Source organism: Mustela putorius, unplaced genomic scaffold (genome assembly GCF_011764305.1).
Source record: "Mustela putorius furo isolate JIRA1106 unplaced genomic scaffold, ASM1176430v1.1 tig00000759_pilon_pilon_pilon, whole genome shotgun sequence".
NCBI lineage: Eukaryota > Metazoa > Chordata > Mammalia > Carnivora > Mustelidae > Mustela > Mustela putorius.
Genome location: NW_025421467.1, coordinates 10,949,471 through 10,965,375, shown reverse-complemented (window position 1 = coordinate 10,965,375; position 15,905 = coordinate 10,949,471). Strand labels below are relative to the sequence as shown.

General features: G+C 31.1%; 1 protein-coding gene across 1 annotated transcript in view; it reads right to left on the bottom strand.

The window, feature by feature from the left end:
- Positions 1-15,905, bottom strand: part of GRIK2 (glutamate ionotropic receptor kainate type subunit 2) — a 647,718-nt gene that overhangs the window by 146,970 nt on the left and 484,843 nt on the right. The window lies entirely within an intron of this gene.

Sequence of the window (15,905 nt, the reverse complement as noted above, 5' to 3'; positions counted from 1 at the left end):
CTAATACTTTAAGTCATATTCAAACATACTGAAAAGAGATGATAACTAAGAAATAAGCAAACTGGAGGAAACAAAATCTTACCTCTTTTCAATTACCTTAGATAAGGCACGTACACACCCTCAAAACTACACGAAAGATAATAAAGAGCAAACGTAATAAATCTTGGCATGCAAGGAAGCTGCACGTGACACAAAGATTTCCTGAGGAATCTAGCCTCGCTGTGTATATTTTGTTGATATTTTAAAATAACCAAAAATAATGTAATAAATTAAATTGTCAGAGGATTTTAAATTAGAACTGTACCAAGCAACTCTTTGGACCAAACAATAAAAGACTAAGCAAAGGTGGTCAAAGGGTGCTGAAAAGCTCTGACCAATGAATGACTGAAAGTCAGGAAGGGAAGAAAGAGGGAGAAATTCAGAATTGTGTTCTTTATATTAAATGGAAAGCAAAGAAGGCAGAAGAAGGTGGGGAGAGGAGGAAAAGAAAATTCCAGTGGCCCTGGGCACAATTAAAGATGTGCATTTGATTGTGATGTATTTAGTGACCTCAAAAACAAATGAAGGACTAAGTAACAAGCTAAAATGTAACCTGTTGCCTTATGCTAGCTGATGGAACTCCTGCTTTATGCCACAGTCATGTGTCAAATATTAGAAACATGTTAACCTCTAGGGCAAGAAAAAAGTAACCAAAATATAATAACCTAAAATACCTAAAATATTAATTTTTCAGGAAATAGATTTCTATTAAGAACTGCAAAACAAATTGTTAGCCATACCACCTCTTAAAGGCTTGTGGGTTTGAGATTTTAAACTCTGAACTTTAATTATAATTGTTAAAGTAGAGTTCTGTTTATAGGTCCCTCAATTTTGTCCTCGTGCTCTGGGGCCCTGCACGCTGTTAACACTCTGGCTCCAGTTCTATGATTAACTGTGATCAACCACCAGACCTTTGTCAGGTTGCTTGAGTTCTTTAGACTTCCATGTCTTCATTTATGGGCATGAAGTTCTACTGATTATATGTTAAAGTTTTGTTTACCGGTGACAGACCCAGATTTTATAGAAGGTTATTTTATTTAAAATGATGTTTGTACTTTTCTTCTTACTAAACATATAATTGTTTTCCTAAATGTCATCATGCATTTAAATGACACAGATAATTCCTGTCATTCTACTAATCTAAATTGTTCCAAAGTCTTTCAAGAGTTTATGACTTTGTACTATAAAAATGACACACTTGTGTGCCAATGTCTTATTTACATATATATCTGAGCTAAATTTCTTAATATTTTTATATTGTGATATTTTCTTTATACTGTAAGTCTCTGGCAAACTCTTAGCAAGCGTTTTAAGATAGTCATTTTATTGCTTTGTTCCTGATGCTTTGTGCCACTGTTCATAACTTGATGAGTATACAAGTGTTTGGTTTTTAAAGCAATAAATGAGGGAAAAATAACAATCAAAAGCAATGTGTTGTTGTTCATTATGCTACCACCTCCTAGCGAGGACTAACAGTCACTAATATTTATTGGACCAATAAATCAAATCTCAGGTAGGTAACAGGTGGTTCATAGAGCCAGAGACTGCAAATACAATCGTTGTTTGTTGAAGTCTAGCATGTGGTTACAGACAATCATATCTTCTACAGACATCTTCTATAGGCAATGCTTAACACCAAAACACCACTTATTCTTTTCTAACTTCTTGAGCCTACAGTGCAGATGTTGTGCATTTTTGGAATGTGCCTCACCTTTCATGCCTTTTAGAGTACAGTCTCTGGATGGACTAATTTCTTATTATCTCGTAGCTTACTATGTATATTTGTCCTTTTGGAACGTTAAATTTTAAATCCTTCCATATAGACTGAACACATATTAAGTGTGCATTTTTCCACATTGCTTAGCCAATATTCTAGAAATAGTGGGTGGTCAAAAATTGGAGGATGGATTTAAGTCTCTGGAGTTTATGGCCTTAACCCTAGGGTTTAAAAAAGACCAGAAACATACACAAAATTTTGTTTTCTGCGTAAAATTCAAAAGCTAAAGCATCTGTAGGAAAGCCTTCTCACAAAATTCCTTTCCAATACCCTGGTTAAAAAGAAAAAGGAAAAAATATATACAGTTTTCTAACAAACTGGATTTTTGAAATAATATTTTGTGTATATTTTATTCTACAATAGAATTTCTGAATAGGTTTTCATATTTGAATCAAGGAGCTGAATTATTATCTCCAGTTGCTGTGTTTTGTACTAAAAATCTTTTTTACCACCCAGAATGTTCATCTGCATAACTGTAACTGTCTTATGTAATACTTTTTTACTCAAGCAAACTTGAAAAATACAAACTCTATCTTTATATTTCTGAAATAGCTTAAGTATAGTTTCTTAGCAGGTTATCTCAAGTATATATTAGGTTTTATGAACGGGAAACACATAAGGAGATATATTTATTATATTGTGATTTATAGAGCTAATACTTACTGATATGTTGATGGGTGGATGGGGAGAAAAAGAGAAAGAACTGATAGACCTAGCTGGAATAAATTTCAAACAACAAACAACAACAACAAAAATCATGATGTATTATCATTTAGGACCCAATGAGAATTTATATAATCTCAATCTTGTTGTAAGCCATGATCATTGACAACAAACACTCTTAGTGCATATTATCTTATGATCACAAAGAAATAAATAATATACCTTCATTGATTCTAAGAAAGAATTAAGCAACACTTGGTCTAAATTTGAGAAAGAGTGGCTGTCATTTATGAAGCTTTTATCTAACAGCATTTTTTATTTGCAATAGGCTAAGACCTAAGCCATAATACTTTCCATTAACTACAAATGAGAATGTGTAAGAGGAGCTGGAAGGCTGCAAACAAAAGATTAAAATGAGTGACTGCCTTGCAGGATGGACCATAAAATCCTTTGATAATTGCATTCATTTTAAGATGAGCCATTCAAAATTGCTACCTGTCTAACCTGCAGAAGATGAACAAACTAGAAGCATGGAGATAAAAATGCTGGTTGTCCCTAAACAGGCCATTTTAATATCACTATAGTTGAGTTTTAGACACTCTAGGCTTACATGTGTGTTGAATATGCTTATTTTCTGGCTTTTTGCACTTATGCTACTTGCACTCTGTGTAGAACTAGAACATTAATAACTATCATTTGATGTTGTCCAATATGTAAATTAGATTTAAAATGCAGTGACCTCCTTCAGCCCTGATTACAGAGTGTGGGCCATAAGGTAGACAAATATGGTGCTAAAAGAAAAGATTACCACCTCATAAAATATGTAGCTTCAAAATATATATAAGACTAAACATCTACATAATTTATATACCTAGAATGTTGATAATTTATAGAACAGATAACTAATTTCATCATTACAGTAAATACAAAATAAAGTATCAACCATTTTATAAAATACTCCTTCCTTTAACGAATAAGGTAAAATTATCAATAAAACTGGAATTTATTTAAGCCATGTGCTTGCTCTCAAATCAGTATGAAGTCAGTATGAAGAAAGCTTTATTGCTAGGTTTATCATTATTCCAAAATAGGGTCTGTTGCTTTTTCCAAATATCTAATTCCTTTCAAACTTTCAGTAAATGTAGGGAATTTTTAAAATATTCAGTGACTGTCTTTTCAACAATAACAAATCTTGATTTTATAACCAAATTCACAAATAAATAATAATGAGTTGTCCTGAAACCAGGCATTTTTAAATGAAAGTTAATTTTTTAAACTCCATAACTGAAATAAAATTTTCCGCATACACCATTTTATTTTTAAATAAAGAGGAAAGAATGTCTCATGGCCAAAAATGTCTAGAAAATGTGGAGTTAAACAAACATACCCAAATTTCTTTACTGCAGGGCTTTTCAGAGCCTTTAATCTGCTAATAGTGAATTTTCAAGAGGAGGATCTAGTACAAAGTTCTCCCGACTTTCTTTGATCATAGAACTATCTCGGGTTCATTTTTCCTCCCTAGAAACAGTTTAGTATTTGATGTTTTGTAAATACTGCCCTGTGATATGTTATCATACATGTATCTTATAAAAGTATTATGGATCCTACCACATGTAACAATTTTTTGCACCAACTTCTTCATTTCTTTATAAAAGTTAGGGAAAACATTGATGTATTGGATATTCCACATCAAAAATAAGCCAGAATTGCTTTCTATGGGATTGAAAATTTTTATTTTGATAGCATCAATTAAGATAATATTAGAATAACAATTCATGCTTCCTGTGCAAAACTAATTTTGTAAATTCTTGTCTTAAGACTACAGTCAATATTCTAGAAATGGTGGGTGTGCAAAAAGAAAAGTGACCGGAAAGGAAGTAGAATATACCTCTAATGTATGAAATATCTACACTTACTTTTCATATATTTTTAAACAAGCATCATTGACTTGTTTTAAAGAGAATGCCAGTTTGAAAATTACAAACAGGAAGGAGTCAGGCTACTTAGAAACAGGCACCCTGAAAACAGATGAGAAAAAGGGAGAAAGAAAACTTCAGAAGTGTACATTTGAAATAAGAAATGTGAGAGAACTGTTTGCATGGGTAAACATTATTTCACAATATAATAAACTCTAATTCATATCTGATAACATATTTCCTACTTAAAAGAACTAAGGTGGCAAAATACCCAGATAAAAGAAATATATCCACATCCTCTTTTGCATCTAGGAAGTAAAATAATTCTAGCCAATAAGATGTTGAGAAGAGAACGCTTTTCCTTTCTGAGGCAAAGGCACTGTCTTTTGTCTTTTGCTTCTCTTTTCTACCTTCTTCCTGCCTGAGTCACAGATAGGATGCCTGGCATTGCAGTGACCATTTTGCAGTCTTGAAGATAAAAGCCTCAGTCTAGGAACAGTGTAGCACACACATAGAGGGTGCCAAGCTTCTCAACATCACCTTTCAGCAGTGGTTTCAATCTTGCCCTGCCCACCTATAGCCTCTATGAGAACAGCAAACCTCCTATTTATTTAATAACTATGTACTCAGGTTTTCTATTACCTACATGTGAAACTATTCCTACTAACTAACTATTCCTACTTCCTAAGCCTATTACTGAGATTTCAGGGGACATCAATTCATGTATAAAATATTATTACTGAATGATCTCGGACAACTTTATTCCTTTCAGTATTTCTGATTAAAAAACTGTAAGCAAGGAAAACCACTTCATAGTTAAAAAATTTCTATGTAAAGAGTTGAAGATTCCAAATTTAATGATAACACCTCAATAATTCAGAAAATACCAGAATCCACAAGGACTCATTCCATGAGATTTTCTCTTAGCTAAAGTTTTTCTTAGTGTATTTTTTCTTTTCTTTACCCTAAAAACTTTAATATGCAGTTGACTTCAAAAATAGTCATGCTCATTTTTAGATATCAAGTTATTTTCATGAATGAAAGGATTAATTGGTATTTTCTTTAAGTTTAGAATTACTTTAAAGTTTCTAATGGTATTAATAAAAATCCAACTCTGTAATTTTGTGAAACTTTCAAGGCCCCATCACATTGCCATCACCATCCACATATTTTTCTGACACACCCCAAGTATCTGTGCAAGCAAATCCACTGGGCTCCCTGCTATTCACTTTTACGAACTATGCTTATCCTTTTATTTCCATATGTTATAAATTAGCAGTATTGCAGAGCAATCTCATAATTTTGCACCTATCTCTCCAACTCTGGATTCAGTAAGATTCCATTGGTAGCTCAATACTAGTTGTACTGGTAATATTTATATCACAGAAATTGTCTATTGCTGCAAATCAGATTTTCTCCTTGCTATAGCAGTTGCTAAGCCAGAACCATCACATCACTGAACAATATACACCATTATATTAAATTTTCATGCCATATGTCGCTCACTAATTAACCTTAGCATTGTTTAATTGCAGCTTTAGTACCATAAAGTCATCAGATTTACACAGAATGAAGTACAAGGATTATCTGTATATGAATGCTACAATAATATGCTATTGAACATATTATTTAGTAGATCTAAATGGGTTGAAAGGGTTTAATGAGATGGTAACAATGATCAGTTCCACTAATTTGTAAATTTATTAACGGCAAATTTAAACTGTGATCAATTTTTGTTAAAAATATAATCTTGAGGAAAAATAAAATTACTATTAGCTATAGATGTATAACTAGAAATAATAATGTGTTTTCAAAATGTAAGACTTCCTCTCAATTCCCATTTAAAATTTATATTTGACATAGGAAATTAAGTTCAACAATAGGCTGATTTTAGATCCCTTATGACCTATTTTTAATCCTGTGATTTTTTAAATATTCATAATGGTATACTGTAATCCATCCAAATTTTAAATTTCCCAGGATTGTTTTTATGGTTATGGAATAAAAAAGTCTGTATTATAATCATCTGCTGATCATTTTAAGACTCCTGAAGGAAAGGCATTATTTTGGTTGCCCTAAAATTCGGATTTAATTTTACAAAGGTAAAATAAAAATACATAACTCTACACTTAACTGGAATCTATTTTTTAAGTATGCAGTAGATTTTACATAATCTCATTAAATAGCTACTAATGCAATTTTTTAAAAACCTAATTGTCCAGATTAAATTAAGAGTGGCTTTAAATTGGGAACAATAAGGAAAATATCCCACACAGCAACATTGCATGCAAGAAAGTATAGATTTGTCCTATCAATAATTTCTTACCAACATAGTTATTTGTTTGCAAGTGAAGAAACAAACATTAGAAAACAGTTTATTTTTAAATTGGTTGGAACATAATATATATTTAAAAGAATTCTTTCGTAGACTTAAATATCAGAAGTGTTTAGCTTACAACACACTTGCTAAGTATTTTCGAGCAGTAAGTCCAGTATTAAAAGCTCAAGGCAGACTGTCTTAGATCAGTCAGATGGTTATGTGGTTTCTAATACTGGAAAATGAAACAGATTATACTTTTAGAAAAATGGATGCTCAATACATAAATGATGTTATCAACAAGAACCTGAAGCTAGCATTGAAAAGGTAGCATCTGATTTTCTAACATCACTTGGATGTTTAAATTGATTTAGCTAATATGCAAATATCTGGATTATAAAAAAATATCAAACCAGCTACCATGAACATATAAGGCACATTAGGCTTTTTTTCCTCATTGAATTTTTAACTATAAAATTAATTTTAATAAGTTTCATGAGGTTTAATGACTTTTGGGCTTTCTTTTTTTCCAAATAAATATCTTCTGAAATTATACTGTATTGTATCCAATAAACCAATAAGATATTTAAAAATAAGTGTATGCACTTCATATGCAGTTTAGTATCTAAAACAACTGAAGTATGTTTGGAAAGCATTCACCATTTTTGTTTTCAACTCAAATATCTGAATTAAGAAATATCAACATGAATGTTTTAAAATTTGGGACAGAAGGAATATTTTAAATATATTTTTTAACATCTTCATGATTGAGAAAATTTGAAGCCCTAATTGCAAATTGTAGTGATATGAAAAAAAAATCAACATACATTTCCCTTAATGTGAATATTGATTTTGTATCTCCTTCTACAATACAAATTTTCACCATTTTTTTGAAATCTCACTTTAGTAATACCATTCCAAAACATATCTTCAGTCAGTGTACTGAATTGCTAAATTCATATTGAAACACACCTCCCAGCACCCGCTTTCTCAGTACCAGTAATAGTAAGGGAAGCAGGGAAACACTTACCTAATTTTATTATGTTAAAATAATATTCAGGTGCATATTCTGAACCAACTTAGATGACAGTTGTAGCCCTAATCTGTTTATAATGTTTATCATGCCAGTAACATTCAAACCCTACAATTTCACCTTTGCTTCAAATATTAAGTCCATTAATTTAATAGGAAAATCTATTATAAATCCATTCACTTCATTTTATCATTTCAGGAGTAGTCAGACAAGGGCACATGAAAATGGGAAATATTTTAAAATAATTAATTAAGATTAAACATCTTTCATAAAGAATAACAGGAAACTAAGTTATATCCAGGCTGGGGAAGGGCAGAGAGGGTTACCGTCTACATATTTTTTAAAGTATTAAAACTAAAATTATGTTTGCATCTAATATATATTAGAATAAAAAGAATTACTATAGTTTTAAAATGCAGGTGTGCATAATTACCTCATTAATAGGATTTTTGTCATAAAGTTTGTCAGGTTAATTTCTGGGCTTCCAAACTAAACTCCAAAAGTATCTCTAGCAGAGATAACTTCACATTTTAAGAGTGTCCTCTTCATGTAAGAGTTAACCAGAATTATTTAAAACTATAGGTTTTGTAAAATCAATAGAATAGTTTATATTGTCATTTGTTTTATTAATTCTATTTATATACAAGCACTTACTATTCAAATATAATATTGAAATTCCTATAGCAATTTGAAAGACAGATGATTTTTTTCCTAAAAACTATATATGTATATATACCCAACAGGATTGATATGAAAACAATTTTACTTGAATGATGTAATTATGTAATGGAATGTAAAAAATTATAGCAATTAAGGTGCTGTGACATGCTCTAATGAATGAAGTTACAGTGGTTGATGACACTGTGTCTCCTACTCATTAATTATTTGGATAGATTGTATTATTTTACATAACATGATGAAATAAGTCATAAATTATCACTAAAATTACATCCATACATTTTCATTTAATATTAATGATATTTCCCTGAATCTATGAATTATAAAAAAAATTAAAAAATCAATAGCATTTGGGTCTCTAGAAAAGTTCATAATGTGACCTATTTCTCTATATTTTTCATAATGTGGTAGAATTCTTTGACTATATGCAGCTAATAATTTTCAGGGGATGAAACTAAGCATCCCTAGAGAAATGGCTTAGAAAGCAAATAGGTTTATATGTTTATGAGGCAAATCTGCTCATGTGTGACTTGCTAATGTGTCCTGTTTAGGTGCCTAAGTGATTAGAAATATTTTTTAAGGTTTCTGATTTGCAAATCTAAAGAAAAAAGACATATTTTTTAAGTGTGGCAATTGAAGTAATTATTTGAAAGTATTATAAAACTACATACTGCTAACATGTAGTACAAATATTTTATAGGAGATTCTTTTAAAAATATTACTTAAAAAGATAGCTAAGCTCTTGTTTTTTCTAAAATCTTAGAAGGAAACATGAAAGGTGAATTTAACATGATAGTCAAAGGAATCAAGTGATATAAATTCCTTTTCTGTTTTCTTTTAAATCTGTTTTATTTAAAGCTTCCTCCCTATAATAAATTAGAATTTTAAAAAGTAGAATGCTAGCATTAAACAAAAGCGAAATATTTCTAACCTCATTTGCTAAGAGTAAGGGAGTGAGGCTATGTATTCCTATTCATTCCTTACATCAAAATGTAAAAACACAGTTACTAAAAAAGAAACTAATAAATTAATCTCTCCATGGTTCTCAGATAAAACCTGGCCACCGTTGACATGCAGTTTGTATTAGTTTTCCTCCTTTTCTTTCTCTATGACTTCTTCCACATAACCCACCAGCCCAGTACAAAACTATATAGGAAAGAGTCTATTGCAAAAGAACAGCTTTATCCAGGTAAAAATGTTACTGATTTAGGTGTCAAGCTTACTATTAAATTTTTACTATTAAAAAAAATTACTAAAAAAAATTGACCTATTTCTTTATATTTTCAAGACACCTCTTTTTTTGTTTTAACAGAATACCCTCAATCATTGAGCAAAGACATACATACACACACATTATATGTTTATATATGTGTCATGTTTATATGTGTGTGTACATGCATATACATACACGTGTATACATATATACATATGTATATGTATATAACATATACATATGTGTTTATATGTGAGTATGTTTATATGTGAGTATATATGTATCCACTCATACTCATATGTAGTATATAGATATACTATATAGATAGATATCGTGTGTGAGTGTGTGTGTGTGTGTGTGTGTATCCCCTAGTTTCAGATTTTAAACACCTTTCTTAGGTGACTGAGAACCCCCCAATGTCTGAGGGGACTATTTTTCTGGAGACTATAGACAAGCAGGAACACAATATTGTTTTGAGAATTAACACACAAAAAACAAGCTGGGAAAATGGCTTCTTAACAAGGAATTCACAGTACCCTGCAGCTATAGAAGAGGTAGCTATCCAGAGATTGCAAAATAGGGAAGAGTAAGTGTATCAACTTGATATAAAAAAATACTTGGTTCTCTTTATCTTGTTGGTTCTTAAGAGTCATCTCAAAGAATTTCTTTCTTTTGGTTAAAAAGAGAACCCTAAAACAAGAAAAGAAAAAGAATAGAGTAAGAGAAATAACCATTCACAGTATCGTTCTTATTAGCGTTTCAATCTGAATTAGCTAATAAGAAACGTATGAGATGTGGTGGCCAACTGTTGAAGATGACACTACACTGCTTTTCCAAATCTTTCAAAGAAAAAAAAGTAATTTCTTACAAGACCACCACTTCTCAACAGGACATCTGTGTGTGCGTGTGTGCATGTGTGTATAAAAAACAGAATTACATATTCCATAAAGGATTCATTAAAAACAGAGGTATCTTTTTTGTTAGCAAATATAATAAGTTAATAAACATTCATCTTCAAGATTTTAGCGTTCTTGAAATTCTGAACATGACTCTATATACTGCAATTTATTAAAATTTGTATCTGTTATTTACTGAGCTAGATACTGTGGAACTTCTAAATTGAAACAAATTATAGTTCTCAGAAGCTCATTGGCCAATATATTTATTGAGTGAACACACTTGCAAGGGCTAGACAGACAGCTTTTTCGCCTCTATAAGTCTTTGAATTCAATTTGGTGATGGAGGTGAGGAAAGACAAAGAGGCAAATGATTTATCCACAGTGTATGAAAAATAAAAATGGACTATCAGACCCGCTTTTGTGCTTGTATTTACTTTTGCCCTATCAAAAAAAATTATGTCAAAAAATAATTTTGGAAAGGAGATCAAAACTTCTAAAATATATTCAAGCACAATCAACCATCTAAAAGAAAATGCCAACAAGCATTTGCTCACAGAAGACTACCCCCCCAAAAAAATCACTTCAATTTTAAATTGTTTTTTTCTCACTCAATCATTTTTAAATCTTTTTTCTTGTAAATGTCTCTCCTAATTATGAAACTAAGAGGTGGAAAATATGTCATGCTTGATGTTTTGTTCTTTTTCCTATATAGATAATTTTAGTCAAAATCTCCACTGCCTTAATTATCTAGATACTATATTCTCCATAAGCTGAAAAGAAGTCACCAATTCAACTTACTTTCAATTAGTTTGGTTCTACTAATTATACAAATGGAATTTTTTTTTTCTGGGTTGGTGACTCCATGTCTGTTTCAGAACCATGAACATCATTGGAACCATTACAAATAAAGAGTTAAATCATTTTATAATAGATTTACCAAGTAATACTTATGAGAAAAAAAACTAGTAATATAGAAGTAACCTCATTTCTTATGGAAAAGTGGTTTGAAAGGGCATTTAGTTTTAATCAATGGTGACTTTTAGGTCCATAATTGAGGTAGTTGTTAATATAATCAATTTTAATAATCACTTTCATATGTGTGAAAGGCACACCAGCAAAACAGCACTATTTCAAGCCAAATTTTCATTAAATTCTAGGAAAATTGTTACATGGAAAGAGGAATAACCAATAGGGTTTCCTGTAGTTTACTTAAGTAAACAAAATTACTAAAAAAAGTAAAAATCTATCTAAAATTGTGTTATGGAAAGGTAAAACTGAAATGGTTTTCTAGTAAGAGGTGGGCAAGTTGGTGGCAAAGGCACACAACAAAATTGGCATTTCATTTCATTGTGACAACAGTCTTTTTGACAGCATATTAGTTTAACATTGAACATCCCACCAAAACAGTTATCCATTTCCAAGTGCATAATAATTCATTGTTGCCCTTCACTGTACATTAAATGTCACCCATCACTGTGACAAGAATATAAAAGCTGTTGCACGCTAGACAGGAGCCTACATCAAAGCTGTTTATGCAAGCACTTTGGACATGGTTTTCTACACTCAGTTAAACCATCAAAAACAGTGTTTAGAACATCTTTACCTATGAGTACCAAGAGAAATACAGAAAATTTTTATAAGTAGAACTTTCAGTAAGGCAATAGCCTTGTCATCTTGTGACCGCAGACCACATTACTGTGAAAATGTATGTCAACACAGTCCTGATGGTCACTGTATTAATAAACCCTTGAGTAAATTCTAGGGAGACCATCTCCTACTCTCTAATCCAATAATACAATAGATTATATTCTATATTCTAAAAAATCATGCAAAGTCATTCAACCCCACAACGTACAAGAAACTCCTATATTCTTTTTAACTCAGAAAAACTAATGTTATGTACTTAACACATTGAATATTCTTTGATTTGTTATCTTTGCTAAGAAAGCCAGGTTAGTCAATATCACTTGCCTTCTTTTCCTCTTTTTCCTATATTTGATCATATTCACTTATTTATTTAAATAACCTGAGAAATTTCTGTAATAATATTCTTACTAAAAAAAAAAAAAACTTATATAGTATTACTTTTCTTCTCTAGTTTATTTGTATTTAATTTTAAAATGTCAATCTCAGAATAAAATATGCAATATTATTATAGGCTTAGTGAATTATTACTAAGGTTCCATCAATCCTGTTGGAGGGTAATGTGGATAGCATTGTGCTCTTCTTTTAAGTTTGGTCCTCAGTTATTTACCTCTACACCAAACTACTAAGAACCCTAGACCAAGATTTACATGCTGAATTTCAAAATAGCTCTGTTAAAAGGAAAAAACAAAAACAAAAACAAAACAAAAAACAAAAAACCCCAAGAAACTCCAACATTATGGACATTTAAATTGACTCATTTTATAAATAGCATCTACCGCGTCAATATTATCTGTTGTTTAATAAGGGAAATATTTGAAGCAAGGTGAAAAATACGTCTCCTTCTGAGTATAAAGGGTGGATGTCCTAACCAGACTCTTTATATGACTAACTGGTATCTCTATACTAATACACTTAGGTCAAAAAAATATATAATATAAAGAGAGAGGGAAAAGGTTTAGGGACAAGTATGATTAAGTACAAGATTGTCATGTACAAGATTTCTTCCTACTTCTCTGTCAGCCAAGAGCTATGGTTAGGATATCCAGGATAAGGCCATTCCATGTCTAGAATGCCAAACCTCAGGCTCATCCTTACTGTCAAATGATAGTTTTCCACTAATTCAGATAAGCATGCTGATTATGCCATTATGCTATAAACAATAATGCAAGTGTTTGCAAGAGACCATAGATTATAAAAGCATACCAAGACAAGTAAGACCACATATCTCTTAATTCTGGTTAAAAAAAAAAAAAAAAACTTAAAACATGTTAAGTATTTGTTAGATAAATCTTTTTTTTTATATAATAAGGGTGAAGGGAAATTTTTATTTTTTAAAATTTTTTTGAAGATTCCTTTTATTTATTTGACAGAGAGAGACAGTGACAGAGAGAACATAAGCAGGGGGAGTGGGTGAGGGTGAAGCAGGCTTCCCATTGTGTAGGGAGCCCACGGTGGGGCTCTATCCCAGGACCCTGGTATCATGATCTGAGCCAAAGGCAGAGGCTTAATGACTGAGCCACCCAAACGGCATCACAATAATAATCTACTTTTAAATTTAAGTTTAGAAAAAATAAATTCCAACAATTATGATCAGTACTTTATTATAAAATTTTGTTGTTGGCATGGTATTTAGTACTTTGTGATTTTCAGTGAGAAGGAAACATATATCTGAGAATTTTTTAAATGTAATTTGTCTTTCTTTTTTTCCATGATCATTATGGAGATAAAGACAAAAAATATAAAGATAAATAAAATGCCATATTTATTTTGATATCAGTAATAATGTTATTAAGTTCATCAGTGATCTCTACACGACATAAGATACAGTCTTCATGCATATGTTAAAAATCAAAATACTACAGGGTGCCTGGGTGGCTCAGTGAGTTAAACCGCTGCCTTTGGCTCAGGTCATGATCTCAGGGTCCTGGGATCGAGTGCCGCATCGGGCTCTCTGCTCAGCGGGGAGCCTGCTCCCCTCTCTCTCTCTCTGCCTGCCTCTCCATCTACTTGTGATTTCTCTCTGTCCAATAAATATATAAAATCTTTAAAAAAATCAAAATACTACATTTATTATGAATTGATAACAAATATCATAATACCATTTAAATTAGGAAGGTAATTAAGTTCTGCAACTGAAACATGGCCATTTTGTCTGTATTTGCACATCATGAACTGCTTTCATGGTAACAAGAGTTCAATACACACCGGAGTGGATTTTTCTTATTGCAGTGAAGAAGATTTCAATTTTATAAGTTAATTTGGCTTTGGTGTTCCAGTTTAGAAGTTAAATGAATTCTATTCAAAAGTTTTCTTTAAAAAAACAATTTTCTTTTAATCTGAGTTTTTAGTGTGTTGTTTTCAATTTAGTAATATTTATACAAGATTATTTTAATATTGAGAATTGAACAAAATATTTCTGAGACAATCTGCAAATAATCTATTTTCAAATTATGCATATTTACCAAGATACCTAATATTATTTATTACTTAATATAGGCTATCCAACATTGTTTATTATTTAATAGAATATATGTTCTTTCATCCATAAATGAATATATTATACTTAATTTTTGAAATTGTATGAGACTGTTCTCACATTGTTGAATAAGATGTTGAAATAGAATCACTTTCAAATTCATTCATTAATAACTATTAATAAAATATAACATAGTATTCCAGAATTTAATGACACTAAAAAATGGCACACAAGCTAATGTTATGTTCTCAAAAATGACATGGGTTTATCCATTCTGAGTAAAATTAGTACGGGTTACAATAATTACACAGGTGTTATATTGTTATTTTGTTGGATGGTTTATCAAACTGAGAGTTAAAGAAATATTTTGAAAATTAGATGAGTGCATAACCAATCCACATGCCTCTATTTGCAAATGTACTTTTCAGCTGGAAAAGAATTCAGATGTTTCAGTATTTGGTATTGAATGTAATCTCAGAAGATTTGGGCTCAGGAAATTAGTAATATCTGAAATTCCTAATACGAATTTGAGGTAACTCAATAGTCTCTATCTAAGGTCCCCTGGAAACTACAGTAGACTTAACTCAGCTTGATTGATGCCTACACAATTGCCTCAGAATGGTCTCAGGACATTTACCTCTCGGTTCTGATTTTATCCTTCCTGGGAACTTTCGTTAATTTGATTAAGAAGGAGCAGGTGTACCTGCAGAGAGCAAGAAAGGCTTTCTCTGTACTTTGGAGTATTTATTTTTCTGTCTGCCTGTGGGCAGGCTGTAGAGTTCTCCAGCCACTGAATTATTTACACTGTATTCCTTGAACTTGTTTCTGTGAAGACATATAAAACAGGACGGTTTGTATTGGTCACTATAAAAATATATGTAACTGATGCTCAAAATTAAAAGGTTGTTTTGTCTTCACAAGACATGGAAAAAACTGGAGCTAAAAATTTATGAACTTCATACTTCAAATTCTCTTTTTGGGGGAGAACTTTAAAGTTCAAATCAAAATTATAACATGATTTACCCTACAGCTACAAATGTTATATGTACACATGATTCCAATATAAATTTCACCCCAATGCAAATTATAATTGTCTGAAAGACTCATGTGTTAATATTAAACCAGTTAGGTAGAAAATTATAAATTTTATGGCATTTATATGTAAATATCAAAAAACTGAGTATAACTATAAAAAAGTACATATATCAAAATACTGTGCTACTTCTAGAAGTGATTTCATTCCTTTT